General features: G+C 52.9%; 1 non-coding gene across 1 annotated transcript; it reads right to left on the bottom strand.

Annotated features, from left to right (window-relative positions):
- Nucleotides 1–2376: 2376 nt before the first annotated feature.
- Nucleotides 2377–2524, bottom strand: LOC138522193 (5.8S ribosomal RNA). Its single transcript, XR_011283289.1, has one exon. It is a non-coding gene; the product is annotated as a 5.8S ribosomal RNA (ribosomal RNA).
- Nucleotides 2525–5642: the final 3118 nt, after the last annotated feature.

The raw sequence follows: 5642 nt of genomic DNA, 5'->3' as shown, positions 1-5642 counted from the left end.
AATAAAAATTCGACCATTTGGTTTTCGACCAAATGGTGTCGACCATTTGTCCTGTCAACATTTTTTTTTCGACGAAATGTCTGGACACCCTAACCTGTCTCACAACGGTCTAAACCCACCTCACGTTCCCTATTAGTGGGTGACCAATCCAACGCTTGGTGAATTCTGATTCACAATGATAGGAAGAGCCAACATCAAAGAATCAAAAAGCAACGTTGCTATGAACGCTTGGTAACGTTTCTGACACCTCCTGCTTGAAACCCAAAAAATCAGAAGGATTATGAGGCCCTGCTTTCACGGTCTGTATTCATACTGAAAAATCGAGATCAAGCAAGCTTTTGCCCTTCTGCTCCGCAGGAGGTTTCTGTCCTCCCTGAGCTCGCCTTAGGACACCTGCGTTATTGTTGAAAAGGTGTACCGCCCCAGTCAAACTCCCCAACTGCCACTGTCCCTGGAGCGGTTTGCGCACAGCGGCCGCCGGTAGCCAGAAGTGAGAGCCCCACGGGGCTTGCCCTGCACCTCACTGGGTAAGTGAAAAAATGATAAGAGTAGTGGTATTTAACCGGCGGCCCGAGAGCCTCCCCCTTATCCTACACTTTGCATGTCTCTTCACAGTGCCAGACTAGACGCAAACTCAAATGGGTCTTATTTTCCTGGTGATTCTGCCAAGCCCGTTCCCTTGGCTGTGGTTTCACTAGATAGAAGGTAGGGACAGTGGGAACTGCAAAGCTTTCCAAGACTTAGGCCACTCTCTCAGGGCAAACCCATTCCAGGGTGCCCTGCCCTTCACAAAGAAAAGAACCAGGGCTCCTTAGCGGATTCCGACTTCCATGGCCACGGTCCTGCTGTCTATATCAATCAACACCTTTTCTGGGGTCTGATGAGTCGGCATCGGGCACCTTAACCCGGCATTCAGTTCATCCCGCAGCGCCAGTTCTGCTTAACAAAAGTTGCCCACTTGCATTCAATGCCCCGCTCCATGCAAGCGAGTCGGGCTTCTTACCCATTTAAAGTTTGAGATCATTTTGGCCCCAAGACCTCTAATCATTCGCTTTACCAGATAAAACTGGGGTTTCCGTGCGCCAGCTACCCGGAGGGAGGGAACCAGCTACTAGATGGTTCGATTAGTCCTTCGCCCCTATACCCAGTTCGGACGACCGATTTACACATCAGGACCGCTACGGACCTCCACCAGGCCTAGGTCACCATCTTTCGGGTCCTATCACACACGCTCATGCTCCATCTCCCTGACAGAGCGAGCGCCCCAGGTCGGGGGTGCGCCCTCAGCGATGGGATCCCACCGCAATCTGCATGCGCCGGCCCTCACCTTGTTTGCACCACAGGGTTTCATTTGGCCCTCCGACTCACGCACGTGTTAAGACTCCTTGGCCCGTGTTTCAAGAGAGGTCGGGTGGTTAACAAACATCATCCCAGACCCCTGGCGCCCTTTGTGGGTCTCCCCGCCCAGCGGGATGACGTGGTCAGAGCGCACTGAGGGCAGTACGCCACAGTCGCATCAAAGCCCTGTCTCTGCCCCAGCAACCCCCAAGAGGGGCCAGGATGTTTGCCGGAGAAGGGCACAGCTGCAGTCAATCTCCCTCAGCCCTGCGGACACAGCAAAACCTGGGGCCTTCCCAGCCGGTCGCGATGCACCGCCACAGAGGAAATGCGCCCTGCAGGGGCTAGGTCTGCAAATGCTGCAGTCCCGCAAGGGCATCCACCTTTCCAGGCGACCAACCTGCCTGCCGTGTTGAATCCTACGGGCGGACTTACGGGCGGACTGCCCGGACCCCACCAGTTTACCTCTCAACGGTTTCACGCCCTCTTGAACTCTCTACAAAGTAATATGCTTAAATCCAGCGGGTCGAGACATCTGATCTGATTCTGTAATCGGGGATGAGCACAAAGCTTGGGGCATCTGGCCTCAGATCCATACAGGGGGGGGGGGTTGCCCCAGCCCTGTGCATCTGGTGCTGCAGAGTGTGCGCTGTCCCGATCTGCAGCCGAATCCCACATGGTCGCGAGGCCCGCGCTGCATGGCCATCCTGCGCCGGAAGCCACAGTACACTACAGACAGCCACACACAGCATGGCCAGGTGCCCCGGGTTAGGATGAAGGAGCGCCAGGCTTTTTTAAGGCCTGCTGCCACCGCCACCACATGCAGGGCGCACCGGCCACCCAGCCCTCCCGAAACCTGCATGAGGCAGGGAAAATGGGTAGGCCGGGACGCACCAGCAATGAGCCTGCGCACCATATCCAGGGATCCTGCAACAGTGCTGATCGGGGTCTGACCTTAGGGAGACAAAGGGAACGGGGTCCCTGCGACAGCTCCAGCCACGCCCCTGGGAGGGAACCCCGGGGCAATTGATGTACAAGCGACCCTCAGACAGGCGTAGCCCCGGGAGGAACCAGGGGCCGCATGGTGCGTTCGAAGTGTTGATCAATGTGTCCTGCAATTCACACAAATCCTCGCAGCCAGCTGCGTTCTTCGACACGAGAGCCGAGTGATCCACCGCCAAGAGTCACAGGCAACTTTTTTTTGTTCCAGACATCAGCCTGACCCTGCTGGTGCAGGTGAGGCCGAGGGGATGTAGCGCCGCCTGTGGCGAGACAGCCCAGCGGCCTGTCTAGCTCGGCCAAGACCATTGTGGTTTAAAAAAAAAGAAAAAAAAAAAGAAATAAAAATGTATATATATATATATATATATATATATATATATATATATATATATATATATAAAAAAATCCAGGCACTCAGCCTGAGAAACCCGCCCGCCACTATAGCAGCACAGCGCTTACCAGGCGGATGGAGGCAGGCCACTCTGCCACCGGCCCAATCCACTCATCCTTCCCCGACCCCCTCTGCTCCCCTTTTGGGGGTGGGGGGGGCTGGGGGACAGACAGCGAGGGAGGCCAGAGACAGCACAGGCAGGGGGGTCGGGTGGGACAGCTAGCGTCTTCAAAGCCCAGCCTGGCCACACAGGGCCGAGTTCCAGGTACCTGGGCAAGAGGGAAGGTCCCCCGCTGTGCTTGCAGACACGGCCATCGCGGATGTGGGCGGCTGGAACCTCGACACCCGCCAGTCGAGTAAGCCTGCTGCACCATGGCTTCTCTCTTGGCATACATACCCCATCCCTCCATTCACACCAAGATGCCCCCCTTCCTTCCCAACAGAGTGCTTCAGCCCTCACTCAGACCCACATGCTCAGTCATTCCCTGACATGCCCCCATCATATGCCCTGTCCCTCCTTTCCAGATCAACAATGCCCCCCTCTGATCTAGACTCCACCAAGATGCCCAATCCTTTCCTCAAGACCCACACCATGATGCCCCATCCTCCCCCCACACAGCAAGATGCCCCTATGCCTCCCCCGCCCAATGAGCACTCATCTCTCCCTCAAAACCCACACCAATGTGTCCTATGCCTCCCTTCACACCAATATACCCCATCCCTCCCTCTAGACCCACACTAATATGACCCATCCCTCCGCGACCAACGTGCCCGTCCCTCCCATCAAACCCACACCACTGTGCCCCCATGCCCTCACTCCAGACCCACAGCAATGTCCCCATCCAACCCAAACCAGGATTCCCCATCCCTCCCTGCAGACCAACACTAATGTGCCCCCATCCATTGCAGACCCCACCAAGATGCCCCCATCCTGCACTCCAGACCCACACCTGGATGAACCATCCCTCCCATCAAACCCACACCAATGTGCCCCCATCCCTCCCTCTAGACGCACACCACTGTGTCCCTATCCCTCTCTCCAGACCCACACCACTGTGTCCCTATCCCTCTCTCCAGACACAAGCTGAACATGATTTTTAAAGTACATGTGATTTTCTGCTCCCCGTCTCAACCTGGTGCCTTGCAGGAACGTTCACGGTATCCCGAAGAAAATGCAGATTGTATTCTAAGCCAGCCAAGAGCACACAGATTGTTGCTGCTCTGGCAGCCAGTGCCTTCCCGGTTCCCCTCAGAAAAATGACGAGGGACAAGACGAAGTCGGGCGCTCCAGGGTTTTGGATAAACTTTCCCGGTATCCTAAAGAAAATGCCCACTTGCACCGGTAGTCACAGCCTTCCCACATCCGGCTCAGCGCTCACTAAAAGTGCTCCAGAGCCGCTTTAATGCGCCGGAAAAAATCATAATGACGACGTAGGAAGTCAATTGAAGAAGAGTGGGCAGGCCGTTGCTATGGTACGTTTCCCAGATGGGAACTAGTAGCTACCCTTCATATTGCCATAGCATAGCATTTCCGTAATCTTTACTTCTAGATTGGTTGTCCGTCTTTTATTGAGATGACACTATCTCTAAAGCTGGGTCCGTCTTTTGTTTCAATGGCAATATCTGCAAAGCCGGATCCTGACAGCAGATTCCCCAGGCGGTGACAGCTCCCCAAAACCACGGTACGGATGGAAAGCTAGCTTGGAGAGCATTGTCTCCATGTTGTCTGTATTTTCCAACCAAACGAAGACCGGTTCATGTAGCGTGTCAATAACACAGCGCCTTGTGTGTTTGTATATAGCAAAGTTTTGGACCGTGTAATTAGCACGGCTCTTGATATTGGGGGGAGACCCGCAGTGTGTGAAGGGAGAGAGCGAATTCCCGTCTGCCTGCCTCGTGTGCCTCTGTGTATAAACACATCCTCAAGCATTAGAGAAGTAGTAGAGCAGCACACTCCAACCAACTACTCCAACCAACTACCCCCCCCCCGCCGTTTGTTATGAGTGAGCGAAGGGGACACTCAAACTGGGTCCAGAGCACAAGCCATATCACAGTGTGGATGGAGGTGGGAAAGATTGGTTAGAGCACACTCCAATAGTGTGTTTGAAGGGGGAGAGCTTAGGGCATGTCTCCCCGTATGTGTGTATTTTAGGACCATCCCCTAACGCCTGATGGCTGCCTGCCAACCACATTTTAAATGAAAAGGTCCAACGTTGTTTAAGAGTGATTGAAATAAAATATATTTAACGCAGTATGTGAACCCTGCTTATTTCTACAGAATACTCTTATTTACTGTCAATCCTCATTACAACTAATCCTGTTCTTCCCCGTCACAGTATTTGTTTTGTGCATGCCCTGGCCCTCCCCAGGGAGTACATCACTTCCAACATCCCGGCATTTCTCATTTCCTCAACAACTTCAATGACCCATTTCTTTCCTGCAGAGCAGGAGAGGCGGGAATGTAAGTACTCTGACAAGGACTAGGAGTAATGAACATTACCAGTAAGTAAATCGAACATTACCTCAACGTCCCTCTTCCTTGTCCCAATTACGTATGGGAAATACCAACTCCAGAAGAATGGGCTGTAAAATAAAAACCACATTGTACCCCCATAAGTCATGCACACCAACCAAAACAATTTTATTGTGACCAACACCCAGCAGAAGTTCAACTTAGACCAGCACTCCACACCCCCACAACAAATGCACCAGAAGCCATTCCCAAGTCAAAAAGGAAGATCTTCCTGGAATCATTCTTGAGTCATCAGGTGACTCCATCCTAGAGTCATCCGAAACCATCCTTAAGTATGTGTATAGGCTGAAATATTCAAATGAGATGACTCTAGAGTTATCACAGAAACTACTCCAAGAGGAGTTCTGATTACTTCCAGTGATGATCTTGTATTACTCC

This window comes from Ambystoma mexicanum, chromosome 13 (assembly GCF_040938575.1).
Source record: "Ambystoma mexicanum isolate Mex_15411 chromosome 13, UKY_AmexF1_1, whole genome shotgun sequence".
Classification (NCBI taxonomy): Eukaryota; Metazoa; Chordata; class Amphibia; order Caudata; family Ambystomatidae; genus Ambystoma; species Ambystoma mexicanum.
This window is presented reverse-complemented; position numbering and strand designations above follow the sequence as displayed.